This window comes from Geotrypetes seraphini, chromosome 2 (genome assembly GCF_902459505.1).
Source record: "Geotrypetes seraphini chromosome 2, aGeoSer1.1, whole genome shotgun sequence".
NCBI classification, from domain to species: domain Eukaryota; kingdom Metazoa; phylum Chordata; class Amphibia; order Gymnophiona; family Dermophiidae; genus Geotrypetes; species Geotrypetes seraphini.
This window is the reverse complement of record NC_047085.1, coordinates 139,147,095-139,163,707: the sequence shown is the minus strand read 5'-3', so window position 1 is coordinate 139,163,707 and position 16,613 is coordinate 139,147,095. Positions and strand designations below refer to the sequence as shown.

General features: G+C 41.5%; 1 protein-coding gene across 2 annotated transcripts in view; it reads right to left on the bottom strand.

Annotated features, from left to right (window-relative positions):
* TTC39C (tetratricopeptide repeat domain 39C) overlaps positions 1 to 16,613 on the bottom strand; it is a 173,802-nt gene that overhangs the window by 143,716 nt on the left and 13,473 nt on the right. The window contains exon 1 of one of the 2 annotated variants that reach the window (XM_033933868.1): positions 12,613 to 12,656. The exons of the other annotated variant lie outside the window; for it this stretch is intronic. The gene's annotated coding sequence lies outside the window, so the exon portion shown is untranslated. Of the gene's footprint in view, positions 1 to 12,612; positions 12,657 to 16,613 lie in introns of those variants that run through there. 2 annotated transcript variants of the gene reach the window in all.

Sequence of the window (16,613 nt, the reverse complement as noted above, 5' to 3'; positions counted from 1 at the left end):
CCGGCAATTTGACCCATAGCGATTCCAGCCCTTCTGCCTTCTTTGCCATATCCATCCCGACCGAGTAGATAGAGTCCTTTATATATAGTGCTATGCCTCCCCCCTTCTTGTGGGTCCTGTCCCTCCTGTATAGCTTGTACCCCGGCAGCGCCACATCCCATTGATTCTCCTCTGTCCACCATGTTTCTGTAATTCCAATTATATCCAGGTCCTCCCCCTTGGCTACGACCTCTAGTTCACCCATCTTGGCCATGAGGCTTCTTGCATTTGCGTATAAGCACCGCAGGTCCCGTCGTTTTTCCTCCACCTCCGTATTTACCTGGGCCGCCTCCCCTTGAATTTCGGGCAGTTCTCCTGTTCCCTGTGCTTCTGCTTTGCCCTCAGCCTTTATCCTTGTAGCTTTCGGTTTCCCCACATTTCCGCCACCCCACTCCCCCGCTTTTCCTCTGGGTTTTCTAGCCCTACCGGCCCCCTCCTGGGCTATCATCCCTTGAGCCTCTGTTTGATCCCCCTCGCCTTGTGGCACCCCTATATTGCCCTCAGTTTTCGCCCTCGTGCCACCCAGTCCCCCTGTGTCTCCATGCCCCTTAGTCTCCTCCCAGCAAGCTCCCTTTACCTGGTGTTTCCCTCGCTGTCTGATCATAAGATTCACCGGTCTCTCTACTTCCTCCTTGCAGTCAGCCCGTTCAGCATCTGTTCTGGATACTGTTGTCCGAAGCGTTAACATCAGGTCAGCTGTCGGCTTTCCCCCTCTCCTCAGTTTAAAGCCCTCTCGATCTCCTTCCTCACATTGGCTGCCAGTAGTCTAGTTCCCGCTGTGCTCAGGTGCAGGCCGTCTCGCCGGTAGAGCTTGCTCTTTCCCCAGAAGGACGTCCAGTTCCTCACAAAGTGGAAGCCCTCCTCCTGGCACCATCTCCTCAACCATGCATTCACAGCCTGGAGGTCCGCCTGCCTCTTTGCATCTACTTGAGACTTTGCAATACCAAATGTTTGTTGCAGTCGTGAAAAGTCAAGCAGCTTTCCATCTGATAACACATCATCCAGTGTGCATATACCCGCCTGCAGCCAGTGCTTCCAGAGGATCTTAGACTTGCCAATTTGAATCTTGGAGTTCAACCACAAAGACTGACACGTGGATAAATGAATCAGAATAGGTGTTAAGTTATTAATAAATTTCAATGTCTGCCATGTAGTGAATAAAATTCTATTGTCCTTATAAATCCTAGGTAACTTGATACTTAAAATATGATATAATCTTGTGACCAGTCAGGCTCTGAGCCTGCCAAAATCCCGGTGAAAGCTGGAAGAAAGGGTGGCAAGAAACCCAGAAAGGGGATTGCCAAGGCCAGCTCTCAGTACCAATCTGACCCGCTTGAGGATGCCACGACCCAGAATGGGGGGGGGGGGGAGAGGAAGCCCTGCACAATCACTACCATTCACACAGCAGGGCTAGGGACTTAGGTTTTAAACTTTCTTCCAGGAATAGTGAGGAAGGCTATTACCCTAGTATCCACAGGGGGAGCCAGAGAGAAGCCCAGGTGAGAGCAGGCTCAGCTAGAGCAGGGTGTGGTTCCTCTCTTGAAAAGCCAGTGGATGTTAGCAAGCTACTAGGCAGGTTAGGGAGGAAGCTCAGGTCTCTCCCTAAAGAAGAGCTTCCTAGCTCAAGCACGAGTAATACCTGTGACCCCATGAAAGTGGAGGAAGCTGGACCCACTTTAGAGTTGCTGGAAACAGACCAGGAGATGCCCATGGAGTTGCAAGGAGAGCTGGCTCTTGAAGATTCGTATCCAACACCAGAGCTGATGGAAGTAGGATTGGCAGCCATTTGCAAGGACTGAGCTAAAAAAAAAAACCTGTGAGGTTTTTTTTTGTTGTTGCTGCTATTGTTGGCTGAGGTGGTTTTGGTTTCCAGCCAGTTTCATTAACTGCTAGAACTGTGGGATTGTTTTTCTAATTTGTTCTCTGCATAGTTTGATAAGCTGGGAGTGCTTTTGTGGGAAGAAGTTTGCCAACAACTGGGAGGGATTTTGAAAGCTGTTTATTTGAGCTTTTGTTAGGCAAACTTGAGGCACTCCCCTAGACCCAGCAGTGCTATAAAATAAGCTGGAGGCTTTGCTAGTTAAGACTGAGTGAATATTAGTGTATCATAGCAGGGAACTGAACTTTCCTGAAATCTGCTAGGAGCAGGCTTTGAAAGCCATATTGCAAGGAGCTCTGTTGAGAATAAAGCCACAGAGAAGATTATTGATATTTGTGAGGAGAAATCCTGAACTCACCCAGAGTTTTCCTTTTGGGTTTTTTTTTCCTTTGTTTTGCAAGCTACATTGATTTTGGGATTTTGCCATTTTGTTTCATTCTGACATTAAATTTTCTTTGAAAACCAAACCTGGAACTGTGTGTATTGGTTCAGGTTTTGTTTTACTTATATTGATGCAGTGCCTGCAGGGTGACTCCACACTGGGTCACACACCGGTGCAATTTTGGATGTAGCCACTAGGGGCACTGAGGAGTCCTGTTAGAAGGCTCTGGTGCCGACTACAATTTCAATGGAGAAAAGAGTTGCCATTCTAAGTAAAGCCAATCAGGGAGATGTTCCATGAGCTCAGGAAGGATCCAATACATACCCTGCTGCTGTACCTATAAAAGTTTAGGAAATTTACCCCACCTGCTGCAATTGGATTTTGTAAAGATACTAAAGCAATTCGAATGGTTTTACCCAGCCAAATAAATTTGGTTAGAATACTATTCAATTTCTTATAAAAGGACTTCTGAAAATAAACTGGCAACATACCCATTTGGTAGCAAACTTCAGGTAAAATCATCATCTTAACCATTTGGACTCTCCCCCACCAAGACAGATGTAGCGGGTTCCAATGCTCACACATTTCTGAGACCTTTAGCAATAAGGATTTTTCATTTACTCTCATCGTATCTTCCAGCATTTTTTGAATCCAAATAGCTAAATATTTTATACCCTCTTCTTTCCAAAGAAAAGGGAATGAGTCAAATAATCCTTTTGGACAGTGTACATTTAGCAGAAGAACCTTCGATTTACTCCAATTTATTTTATATCCAGAAAATTTTCCAAATCTGTCAATCAAATCTAGTAAATGTGGGATGGTAGATTCAAGATTCCTCAAATGAAGCAAAATATTATCTGCATAAGCAGAGACCTTATATTCCCGACCTGCATAAAGAATACCCTGTATCTCCTTTGTCTGTTGAATAGCCAATAGCAAGGGTTCCAGTATAACATCAAAAAGCAAAGGGGATAATGGACACCATTGTCTAACTCCCCTCTCCAGATGAAAACGTTCTGAAAAAGTATTATTAATATATAATCTGGTAGAAGGGGAACTATACAAGGTTTGAATCATTTGTATAAATCCAGAACTAACACCAAACCAATCCATTGCTTGATACATAAAGGTCCATTTCACACGATCAAAAGCCTTCTCTGCATCCAAAGAAGGCCAGATCTTCCATGGCTTTTTGTTAAATTTAACATATGAAAAGCCAGTCTGATGTTGTTTGAAGAATGCCTTTGAGCAACAAACCCTATTTGGGGCATACCGATAATATAAGGGAGAGCCTTGGCCAAGCGTAAAGCCAATAACTTAGCCAGAAGTTTTCCATCTACATTAATCAAAGAAATAAGCCTGTAATTTGAAACCAACATGGGATCTTTATTTGGCTTTGGTAAAACAATAGTTAAAGATTCCGCCATAGTACCTGTAATACAACCTTAGTTAGTTGAGTCTGGTATAAATTTAAAAGATGAGGTAATAATGTAATTTGGAATGATTGTGTAGTATCTAATAGTTTATGGTGTTCCAGGAACTTTGTGATTTGATATCACGCATTCTAATAGCTTAACATGAAGTGGGATTGAAGCTACTGGTCTGTAATTCTTGTCATCTTTCTTCTAAACTAAACTAAACCTTAAGTTTATATACCGCATCATCTCCACAGATGTGGAGCTCGGCACAGTTTACAAGAACTTAAATATAGGAAGAGAAAGAAAAGGTTTACATGAACTTATATATAGTAAGAGAAGAATAAGGGTAAAGGTTGCGTACAGGGGGGGGAAGAGAGAATTGCATTTTAGTGAAAAGCCAAGTTTTCAGTTGCTTATGGAATAATTGGAGGGAGCCCAGGTTCCGCAGCGGGATAGTAAGGTCGTTCCAAAGACCTGTGAATATGAAGAGAAGGGATTTTCCCCAGTTTACCTGCATAGAGAATACCATGTATAGAGGGGAAGGATAGTTTATATCTTTGGGCGGGTCTGGTGGAGTCAGGACTCAAGGAGTTATAAAATAGTGGGATTAGGGGAGGAAGGATGCCATGAATGATCTTAAAAGCCAGGCAGGAGCATTTGAAATGAATTCTGGAAATCACTGGGAGCCAGTGAAGTTTGCCCAGGAGTGGTGAGACATGGTCAGATTTGCGTTTTGCGAAGATCAACTTGGCCGCAGTTTTCTGGATTAGCTGGTCTTTAAAGACTTTTTTTTGTTAGGCTTAAGTAAATGGCATTACAGTAGTCTAGTTTGGAGAGGATGATGGATTGAACAAGGACGGCAAAATGTTGTTGGCGAAAGTAGGATCTTACTTTCCTCAGCATGTGGAGGCTGAAAAAGCATTATTTTGCCAAGGAGTTGAGGTAGTCATTGAGAAGAATCGATAATGATGCCAAGGACCTTGCTTGAGAACTCAAGCTGCAGAGCAGCACCTGAGGGTAGTGCGAAGAGGGTGGGCAGGTGCTCTAATTTTGGACCGAGCCAGAGTAATTTTGTTTTAGATTCATTCAATTTCATCTGTACCGAGAGGCACCAGGAGTGGAGTCTCATTATGCAAGCTGTAATGTTCTCGTGGAGGTTGGTGAGGTTCTGGTCTGTCTCAAGAAGGACAAGGATGTCATCAGCGTATGTGTAGATTGTTTCAAGGGGGTATAATTTTGATCTTCTGGGGTGGGTGTTAGAATGATTTTTCCTAGGTGTTTGAGGAATATTTCTTTTACTAGTGAGTCATTCAGCCAGTCTAATAGATTTTTGATGAAGTATACTTTCCTGGCTTACCTTATATTAAAACCCTGATAAATTAAATTTTTTCTGATCACAGCCCCATTTCTGTTTTGAGTTTTTATCCTCGATAATGAAAATGAGGGCATTTATAATCTAAATTTGCACAAGACACCTGCAAGTTTGCTTTTATTCTGCACATGCAGCTGCTGAAGAACAATGGCAGAAAACAGACATCAAAATTATAGCATGCAACCCTTTGAACAGTCAGGAAGCAAGGCACCCAGAGAGACAAAGCCACTGAAGGAGCAAGCCTAGCTGTGACAGTGGTTAGGTGCCTCATTCCAGAGATACAGCACTTAAAGGAAGACAAGAGCAATTATCACAGCATAGCCCTAGGGAAATAAAGGACACAGGATCCCTGCCTTCTCCCATAGCACCTCTGGCTCTTCAAAGCAACACTACAAAAACAAAAATTAAAAAGATCAAGCCATTCCAGCTTAGGACTTAGGAAACTATCCAGCGAACACCAAATCCTGAATCAGAAAAGGTGGCAAGTAACCCCACAGAAATTGAAAATAATAACTCCACCTTCATGCATGGTGTTAGACCTGTGATCCCCACACTCCAGAGTATAATAATTTAATGGATTCCTTAAACATGCTGAGTTATTCTTTCACAGGCATGCAAGACTGCTCGACTGGAATAAGATTGGAGAAAGGCCACATAGAATGCCATTGACATCAATGTAAAAAAAAAAAAAAAAAAAAAAAATGGGGGGGGGGGGAATAAAAATGATCACCCACACACTCCAGTCACTGCTCACTCATTTGAATGAGGCTTTCATGCAAAAATCAAAGAAGAAAAAAAGCACATCAGCCACACACACTGACAAAAGCTATTATTTGTCTTAAAAATCACACCTACATTGCCTTAGTAAGGTAAAATACATGATAGATTACTGTAAAGTAAGAGCAACCTACCTGAAAATAAAAAGCATAGTACCATCTTTACCATTGTTTCTCAACCTGCGATACACGGGCCTGTTGGGGGTACGCGGGCTGGCCGCTGCCTGGGATCTCTCCTCCGCTGAAGCCGCCACCGATTCCTCCCTGCCCCACTCCCGAAGCCGACCCTGCTACCCTACACATTCCATTCACACCCTGCCGCCGCAACAGGGACGGGCCAGACACATGCAATGACTGCAAGCAGTCAGCCCACAAGCCTTCCCCCCCCTATCAATTCTGATGTCAGAGGGAAGGTTCAGGGCCAGTGGTTAGAGCTACAGCCTTGGCACCCTGAGGCAGAGGCAACAGCTCAGCTACAGACACACTAGATCTACACAGCCGACAGGGCCAATCCAGGGCCACCAGAAGGACAAGTTGAGGATAGCATGCTATTCTCTGCAAAACCAGCCTATTAGAAGTCATGGATGACAGATATACAGGGGCTCATCTGCTGACCATGGCTGGACCAAGGCATCTATCATCTGCGAGGCTGCATCCTTCCAGAAGCTAAAAATCGCTCCCTCTTGATCCCGTGGTCAGTTTAGACCATAACTGCTTCCAATGGAAACTATGGTGAACTATTAAAGCTGGAGAATCTAAGGGCACCTTTTTCTCCTGATGAAGCTTTTCAAAACTTAAAGAGTGAAACGGGGATGCTCCGTTGAGCACTGTCCTACTTTGGACAACACAATACAGCTTCCAAGCTAAGTACTAATTTTCTGTTGCTGAGGTTCCCTTTAATATGAACATTTATTGAACAAGGTTATAAAAAATATATTAAAAATATGGAATTTTAAACAGCAGTGGATATAAAGAATCCTATGCACACAAAAAATAAGAAAAATCAAAAATAGAAAGTTTTATATGAAATAAATTATAATAAAACAAGGGTTTTTGACTAGTGATAGCTCGCTATTGGCTAGTCTGTCAAGACAAGTTCTAATCACAAACAAGCTGCGAGCACTTGAAGTCTTTTCTCTTTATTAAAAAATGATTTAAAAACTAAAAAATTATTTAAAAAATTAAAAAAAACATTTCACACATTTATTTTAGAAGGTATAATATTACACATCATTGCATAATTTTTTAATCTCTTGTTTTGTTTTTTAAGTCACACCCTAATATAGTCACATTACACTGGTTAGGTATTTTCAGTATAATTGTTTTTCTTCATTTCTCATTCAATTTCTTCAGGCATATTTGGTCCTATTTCACTTGCTCACTTTAATCAAGTTTTAGTAAAACTGTTAGCTTATTTTGTCATACCTCATCTGTTCATTTCATTCATACCCTTTCACATTCCTAATAATTATATCTTATTTTTCTATTATTTTCATACTTGTTATATAATTTGTTACTTTATTTATTGTATTTGTAATGTATTACATGTTTCTGCAGACTCCTGATGCAGACGTTTTATGCTGAAACACAGCCCATGTCACTCTGAAGGTCCTTCATGTTCTCTGGATATCACACCAAGCATTCTCATTTATTTATTTGGATTTTTCAACCACCTTTAGGAAGAGATTTTGAAGAGAGTATGGGGATAATGATGCTACTTGAAACAACCTTAAAAATCTCAAAGGTGTGTAGAGGGATAACTTAATCTTCAAGTATTCTGATCCATTTTATCTGAGGACCATGAAAAATCAAACACAATTTTAAATTTAGCTCTGGAAGGTACTAGTAGCCAGTGTAGTTTTTGCAGGAAGGGTGCGATGTGTTCATGCCACTTGCAGTCTTCTATCAGTCATGCTGCAGCATTCTAAATGTAGACTTTTGGGTTTGACCAATGTACAGGGCATTACAGTAGTCCAGTCATGATATCATCATTGCATGGACCACTGTGGTGACTCATCTTTTCAATATATGGAGAGAGATGTCATAGCTGCCACAGATGACAAGAGAATTTTTAAAGGTTGCTTGAATCTGCAGGATCAAGCTGACTGATGAGTCTAGCATAGCAGTCTCCATCCTTTCTCATGTAAAGGCCACAGTGTGAATACGAGAAAGCACTAAAGGACACCAAAAGATTTCAAGCTTACACTTACTACTAATTCTGTAAATCATCTTGACCTCCTTGGTCAAGATTAGATATTAAACATGAAAAATTAATACACATATTGATTCTACAACACATTTATGGAAATTCGGTTTAGGATGGACTTCGATGGAAACTCCAGTAATTTAGAAAGTGAAGATAGGTGCTGGGCAAACGTTACAGTCCGTGTCCTGCAAATGATCAGATGGTTTGGATATGCTGGAGTGGACTTCAACAGCAACTCCAGTAGCTGGAATCTAAGGCCATCTGCAAACCAGAAATGTCAAAGCCAGACAATTTAATCATGAATTAATAATGTATGTGACTGTTGGACAGACTGGATGGACTGTTCAGGTCTTTATTTGCCACCATTTACTATGTTATTTCAAGAATATATTTTAAAAAACTAATTTATTTTGAATTGTCAACAGTAGTAAATTCCATAAATGAAATTCCTGAGTAACACATTTAAGAAATTGATTGTAGTTACTATTGCTGGGTTTTACTAAACGGTAGTAGATCTTTTTTTTTTTTTTTTTTTTACAGTGGGCCGGTGAGGTAAATGCTTCAATGCTCATAGGAATTGAATGTGCGTCAGACCATTTGCCTCGCCGGCCCACAGTAAAGAGCTCTACCATAGTTTAGTAAAAAGAGCCCTATATTTGGTGGTCAAGACAGAAATTAACACATTTACAGGATTTGAAGAGCATTTCAGTCAACTGAGAACCACAATGAAAGAGTTCAGGGGGCCACACATTGGAGACCACTGGTTTAGCAGTATCCCAAGATTCCTGACCTGTGATTTTAGAGGAAGTTCATACTTCCTAAAGAATATTTTGAAGTCAGGTGTTTATCCACTTGTGTTAGATACCAAAAGAATCTCAGTTTGCTTGGGTTCAGGCAGAGTTTGTTGTTTTTTGTCCATTCCTAAGTTGAAGTAAACTGTGAGTACATCCAGTTCACTAAGTACTTTAAATAAGGGTATTGTTATTGGCCATTATTTAAATCTTGTTTGGTCTGGCCCCATCCTATCTAGCTGCCCAAATTGAATGGGAGGGATTGTTACATCTACTAGGGCCAAGGGATCCTTTTTTTATCCATCGCTAAAAAGAAAAAAGATATTGAAAATCATAGAAGGCCTAATGATATATCAAGCAGCTGGACTGGATATGAAGGTTTTGGAATTATTGACAAGTTCAACGGATTATAAAACTTTCCAGAGCAGTATCAACACATACTTAAATTGTGAAAGTTTATATGTTCATGGATCATTGTTTCTATAAAGTGACACTGTTTATATTAATGTAATTCCTGGAAATGACCAGTTCTTTTGCTTTGTGATCTGCCTAGAACTGAAAGGCTTTGGCAGACTGTAAATCAATAAATGTAATGTAAGTAGTTGCACATCATCAGCAGAAACATAGAATTCTGTGCACCGACTGAAGTAGCTCAGCCAAAGGCTTGAGGTAGATATTAAATACAATGAGAGACAGTATGGATCTTGTGGCACCCCATAGTTCAGTGCCCAAAGTAATGATGTGCTGTTGCTGAAGAGAACTGGACTGTTGTCTGCCTGACAAATAGGATTTGAACAATGTAAATACTGTGCTACTGACACTTGTTTCTGCCAGCCTTGTAAAAAATCCAGCAACACTAATATCAAGGCAGATCCCCTGTCAAGGTTTCTGTACAGATTATTAAAAAGGGACAAAAGAACCATCTTCGTTCCATACCTAGGTCTGAAGCCAGACTGACATGAGTCTACTCTAGCTAATTACTTTCATTTATCCAGTCATTCAGCTGAGTCCATACACGGTATAGAACAGTCTATTCTATACATTTTGAACAAAAACCATAAGGATCTCTAAAGCAAAATCTAAAGTAACCTTTAACCTTATAAGTCACATTATGTGAAAGTTAACATACACGCAGAATTGTGTAATCAAGGCAAGGACCTAAGTCCCTATAGCGAGGCCCACCATCCACTCATTGTGCATGAAAAATTTTTAATTAAATAAGTCTTAACTCATATAAATTTACTGAAAAATATGTGCATAAATTTTAAACTTAGCCCATAGGGTTGAGGGTCCCAACGCGGACCACCGTTTTCAAGGAACCCACAGAGAAATATTGCTGAAAACCATTTAAATTAGAGATGGAAGACTGATTCCAATGAATTTGTAATCTTGTCATATTAGCAGTCTCAAAAGTGAAGGCGATGCACAATGATCCGTTGGTGGGTCTCGCTGTAGGGACTTAGGTCCTTGGCTTGATTACACAATTCTGAGTGTATGTTAACTTTCACATGATGTGACTTCTAAGGTTAAAGGTTACTTTAGATTTTGCTTTAGAGATCTTTATGGTTTCTGTTCTGTTATGGTTCTATTCTGTTTTAATCTCTATTTTCACTACATTGCATTTTTGGCAATCTCCCTTGCATTTATTTGCCTATTCTATACATTTTGCCAGAAAAAGACTGTTTGGTAGTTTTTGAGCTTGTCCTGGTCAAGAGAGCTCTATTTTAGTAGGGGGTAGACCACAGTTCTTTTTAGTGTTGTTGGGAGCTGCCCTTCCACAAGGGAGGAGCTAACAATTTTAGTGGCCCATATGCTTGCACATTGTACTATCTTTGCACAGCCCAAATGCTCATTCGCTCATTATACTATAATTGCTACGCAGAGGTCAAAAATACAGGATGTCGGCCATAGACCTTTCTGGACTTTTTTTTTTTTAGCATTCTCCCAGACCCAGATGGCTTGTGCATGGTGGAGCAGAGGGAGTGTTCTCCTCATTAGTTGGAGGGAGGTTTGATGGGACAGACTGTAGGTCCTGATGGTGACCTTTAATTTTGTTGGCCATACTGGGTCAGACCAATGGTCCACCTAGCCTAGTATCCTGTTTCGAACAGTAGCTAATCCAGGTCACAAGTACCTGACAGAAACCCAAATAGTAGCAACATTCCATGCTATCAATGCCAGGGTAAGCAGTGGCTTCCCCCATGTCTTTCTCAATAGCAAACTATGGCCTTTTCCTCCAGGAACTTGTCTAAACATTTTTTTAAATCCAGCTATACCAACCACTGTTACCACATCCTCTAGCAACGAGTTCCATAGCATAACTATTCATTGAGTGAAAAATATTTTCTCCTATTTATTTTAAATGTATTTACATGCTACTTCTTTGAGTATACCTTGGACAATGAGGGGATTAATTTTTGAAAGAGAAAAAAAACAGATTCACTTTTACCCATTCTACATCACTCTGGATTTTGTAGACCTCAATTATATCTCCCTCCCCCCCCCCCCCATCAACCATCTCCTTTCCAAGCTGAAAAGCCCTAACCTCTGTAGTCTTTCCTCATACAAGAGGAGTACCATCCCCTTTATCACTTTGGTCACACTTCTTTGAGCCTTTTCTAATTCCACTATATCTTTTTTGAGATACTGTAACCAGAAATGAATGCAGTACTCACAGTAAGGTCATACATGGAGCTATAAGAGGCATTTTAATATTCTTGGTCTTATTTACCATGCCTTTCCTAATAATTCCTAACATCCTAGTTGCTTTTTTGGCCACTACTGCCATACTGAGCAGATGATTTCAGTGTACTGTCTACAATGACACCTAGATCTTTTTCTTGGGTGCCGATTTCTAAGGTAGACCCTAGCATTTGGTAACAATGATTTGGATTATTCTTTCCAATGTGCATCACTTTGCATTTCTCCACATTAAATTTCATCTGACATATAGATGCCCAGCCTTCCAATTTCCTAAGTTCTTCCTGCAATTCTTCACAGTTCACATGTGTTTTAACAACTTTGAATATTTCCATGTCATCTGCAAATCACCTCACTTGTTGTTCCAATATGTAGAAACCAATAAGATGGGGAGCTATTTTAGATTTGTCCTTAGTGGAATGCAAGGCATAGTACAGGAGTTAACTGTGTTGGGTCCGCTGGGAAACAATGATCATAACGTGATCAAATTTGAGCTCATACCAAGAGTGACATCGCAAAATAAATCTACTGTAGAGGCATTTAATTTTTGAAACGGTGACTATGAGAAAATGAGAAAAATGGTTAAAAAGAAGCTAAAAGGATCAATTGCAAAGGTTAGGACAGTAAACCAGGCGTGGATGATATTTCGAAATACCATCATGGAAGCCCAGACCAGATGTATTCCATGTATCAGCAAAGGTGGAAAGAAGAGGAAATGAGAGCTGGCATGGTGAAAGAGGCTATTAGAGCCAAAAAAACCATCCTTTAAAGAATGGAAAAAGGATCCGAATAAAGGAAAGAAGAGACACAAGCACTGGCAAGTTAGATGCAAAGCATTGATAAAAAAAGCTAAGAAAGAATATTAAGAGAAACTTTCCACAGAGGCAAAAACTCATAAAAAATGTTTTAGGTAGATCAGAAGCACAATGGTTGCTGTCCCAGATGTATGCTAGGCTACCAGAAAGCTAAACATACTGACACACATGCAGGAAATCCTTATATGTTTTCTGAAATATACTTTATTGAACAAATATAATATGTGTACTCACATTTAGCAGCTCTTTCTCAGAGGTTTGTTCTCTTGGGCTCACATTTCTTGGTTCCAGGATAAGGCTTTATTAGATAAGGATGAGCAATTGAGAATAGTCCAGCAGAATAAGAAGGTTTCAGAGTGGAGTTGCTGAAGCCTACCTGTGTTCAGATAGCTCCAAAGAGGTGAAAAGATAGTTCCTTTGTTAGAGGACATGAAGAGCCATGTGTGTGGCTGATGGAAGAAGGGCAGCGAGTCTCTCTCTAGACAAAGAGTCCCTCAAGGCTAAGGTAAGAGCAGGGTCAGTGGCCAATAGGAATAGAGTTAAACCCCAGGTAGCCCAGGAAGTAAAGGTGAGCCAGACATAAGATGAGAGACAGGGGGGAGGTGATCTCAGAAGGACCACTGCCAGAGAAGCTTGTACAGGTAAGCAAGAGTGATTGCAGCACGTGAAGACTACATTGCCCAAAATGCCTAGCTCACATATCCTGGCAAGAAGTAGCTACAGCAATAAAGTTCAGTGAAATTACTGAATTACATAGGGCATATCTTGGTACCTTGTCGCAACCAGGATAAGGCTGCTGGAGGCAAAACATTATGACATGTTGCATTATCATGTTAAAAGATCCCATCAGCCATAGGGAAGACCATCAGTCTATACAGGTGTACTTGATCGGCAAGGCACTCTCAACCAAGGAACTCAGACTATACCAGCTGTCTCAAACTCAAACCCTTTGCAGGGCCATATTTTGGATTTGTAGGTACTTGGAGGACCGAAGAAAAAAATGGTTTATGTCTCATTAAAGAAATGACAACTTTGCATGAGGTAAAACTCGTTATTGTTTATAAATCTTTCCTTAATTGCTTCTGATAATTTCAGCTATGCACAGCTGAAAGCAGTGCAACATGCAGTAAGATGCAGGAAAGTGCTTGCGTGGTGTTACAGCAGTGAGGCAGGCAACATGAACAATGGTAACATACCGAGGGCCTGAAAATAATACCTGGCGGGCCGTGAGTTTGAAACCACTGGACTATACCTAGAAAACATTCCCCAGGCCATAACACTGTCGCCACCAGTATGTGTATGTCCAATAATGGTTGCTGGGTGTTTTTCAGCGGTTTCCTGCCAGACACATCAACGTCCATCCATTCAATGGAGCTCAAAATGTGACTCATCAGAGAAGGCAACCCTCTGCCAATCAGTGCAAGTCCAATTTTGGTACTCCTGTGCAAATTGAAGCCAATTTTTGCGATGAACCCTCATAAGCATGGGTGCAGTTACCAGCCATCTGCTCAGGAGCCCCATTCGCAGGGTTTGCTGCACTGTTTTGGTCACACATCTGGAAGCCCCCCAATTCATTTGGATGAGGAGTTGCTCCACAGTAGCGTGCCAATCAGCCCGCACCATCCTGCGCAGCTGATGTTTACTTCTTGCATCGATGACTCGTGCTGCCCCGCAGTCACCACATCAGGTCGTCGAAAAGGTTCCATTTTTATCCACTCACAGTACACTTTAACCACAGCAGACCATGAACAGTACACAAACTCCATTATTTCCGAAATGCTGATGCCTTTGGCCCAGCAGCCTATGATCATGCCTTTTTCAATGTCTGATAAATCACACTGTTTTCCCCATGACAGCCACGGTTGCTATATTGGCAACTTGCTGACACCCCACCTTATACAGTATACCCACAAAGCCTGCGCATGATATATGCATTCATTCATTTCCTGTGTGTCCCTGACATCAGATGTAGGCGGTAGTCATAATAATGTGACTCGACAGTGTATAATACCCAAAGAAGCACCCTAAGGAGCAGATCTGCTCCCTAATCATGCTTCTTCGTTGGCGTGACAAAATCAGCACCTGCACCTTGGGCGCTGGGCTGTCTTTTTTAAAATCTCTCTCCCTGGTGATGTCACCAAGGGAGCAGGGCAACGATAGTCCAACTAGATTTCAAAGGAAGAATTCTACAGTGTAACACCACAAGTTGCCACTGACTCACAGCAACAGGTATTACCAGGTTTCTCTACAACCACTTGGAAATACACATAGCAATCAGTTGCAAACTATGACTCAGGTAATAGATGTCACTATTCATAGCTACCATTACGAAAGCTATATGGGTCAGTCACAAATTTCACAGTACAATTCACAGCTAAGACAAGTGAGAAATACGAGACGCATGATTAAATTCTTTCCCCACAAGTGTTTTGTATATGTGTGTACTTGTATCTGCTTTGCCTGTGTGCACATGGTGCATCTCTGGCCTGGTCCTAGATGCACTAAAGTCAGCAATCATCGCTAAACTGGTTTTGACTGCTTTAGCGATGATCAAATTTGCCAACCCGCATGTTTTTCCCCTTGACCGCCCATTTTCCAATCTGGCCATGCAAATTAGCTGTTTAATATTAAAACCCCATATAAACTACCCGAGTGACTGATGTACTAACATCACTTAGCGATGCACAAAAAAAAGTAATAAAAAAAAAATGACTAGTCAAAACCAGTCACTTATCTGTCTCACTGAAAAAAAAAAAATCACACACACACCAATGACAACCCTCCCTGACGTCTCCCCGACAAACCAGGACTAACACCCCCCACCCATGCCAATGAAAATAAGCAGAAAGGATGCTCATTTCCTTTCTGCCATGTTGATCCCACCTCCACACCATCCCCTACCCTACCCCTTCCCCCCCCAAAAAAGACTGGAGGGATGCCTTCTACCTCCTGCCACTGGATGCTCCCCCGACCTCCCCCCACCCCCAATATATTTTTCAGAAGTTAGAAGCAGGAGGGAAACACGATCCCTCCAGCTCCAAGGCTTGCCAATCCAAAATGGCGGGCCTTCCTTACTCGGTGCATCTGTGCCCATTAAATTAAAAATAAAAAGTTTTCCTACCCTGAATAGCTAAGTGGCAGGAGGCTGCTTTGGGGCTTCCCTAGCCAACTCTGTGCATGTGTGAGTTGCTCTCACAGCGATCAATCTGACGAGAGAGACGGGGATTTTGACAAACCTCTACGCAAATCATTTGCATGCAAAATTTTTTGTGTATCAATAGCTCTTTTAGAATTAGCCAAAAATCGGATTGGAGCTGTCCCACTCGGTCTTACTGATCTTGATTAGTGGATCTGGCCCACTGGTTTAGAAAGAATAATAAGAGAATGTGTGTCTGTAAGTGGGAGAGGAGAGGCAATGGGAGTGTGCCAAAGTACAATTTTCCAACTCAGAGTTGGTCTGACACCCATTTAACAGTTATGCTAATTTCTGTATTTTGCAACTGCTAGAACTACTTCTACTACAGATATGCACTGGGCTATTTTTTAAAAAAGATTATTTTTCAAGACATCCCCCCCCCCCCAAATCTAATCTGGCCCAGTTTCAAACTCAATGTATCTTTTTCACCAATTTTTCCCCATACCAAATCTGGAGTCATTTCTTTAAAACTGTTTGGGAGGTTTTGAAGACCATCTGTATATTCCCTCCTAGAGTCCCCCAGAGTGACTCCCTGGTCCTCCCCAATCCTGCCATCCAGCACTCTCACCAGCCACCTCAGGGTGCAGGGGAGATTTTCAAGCCCATCTGCATATTCCTCCTAGCTAGTTCATGGTGACTCCCAGGTCCACCCCAACAAATCCTGCATTCCCACTGGCTGCCTGCCAAGTAATCTGTGCCTGACAACATGTCACGTTCTATCTGAACAGGTTTGGATTTTTATTCTGTCCCTTCCTCTCTCCTATGAAAACACACAAAGCACGCACCAGTCCTATTCAGGAAAAGTAATACCCTCAGACTGCGAAGGCTCTGCACTACCAATGGAGAATATAAGGAACGTGCAATGAACATGTGGTCCCGATTTGAACAGCAGGGTTATCCCAGATCCACCATTAATAAGGCATATAAGCGAGCATTAATGTGCATTACTTTTACAACCATCTACTTCTTTGGAAGGGTTGCAACTGGTGTGTGTATTACGATACACCTAGATAGATTTTCAAATTAAACAAATAATCAA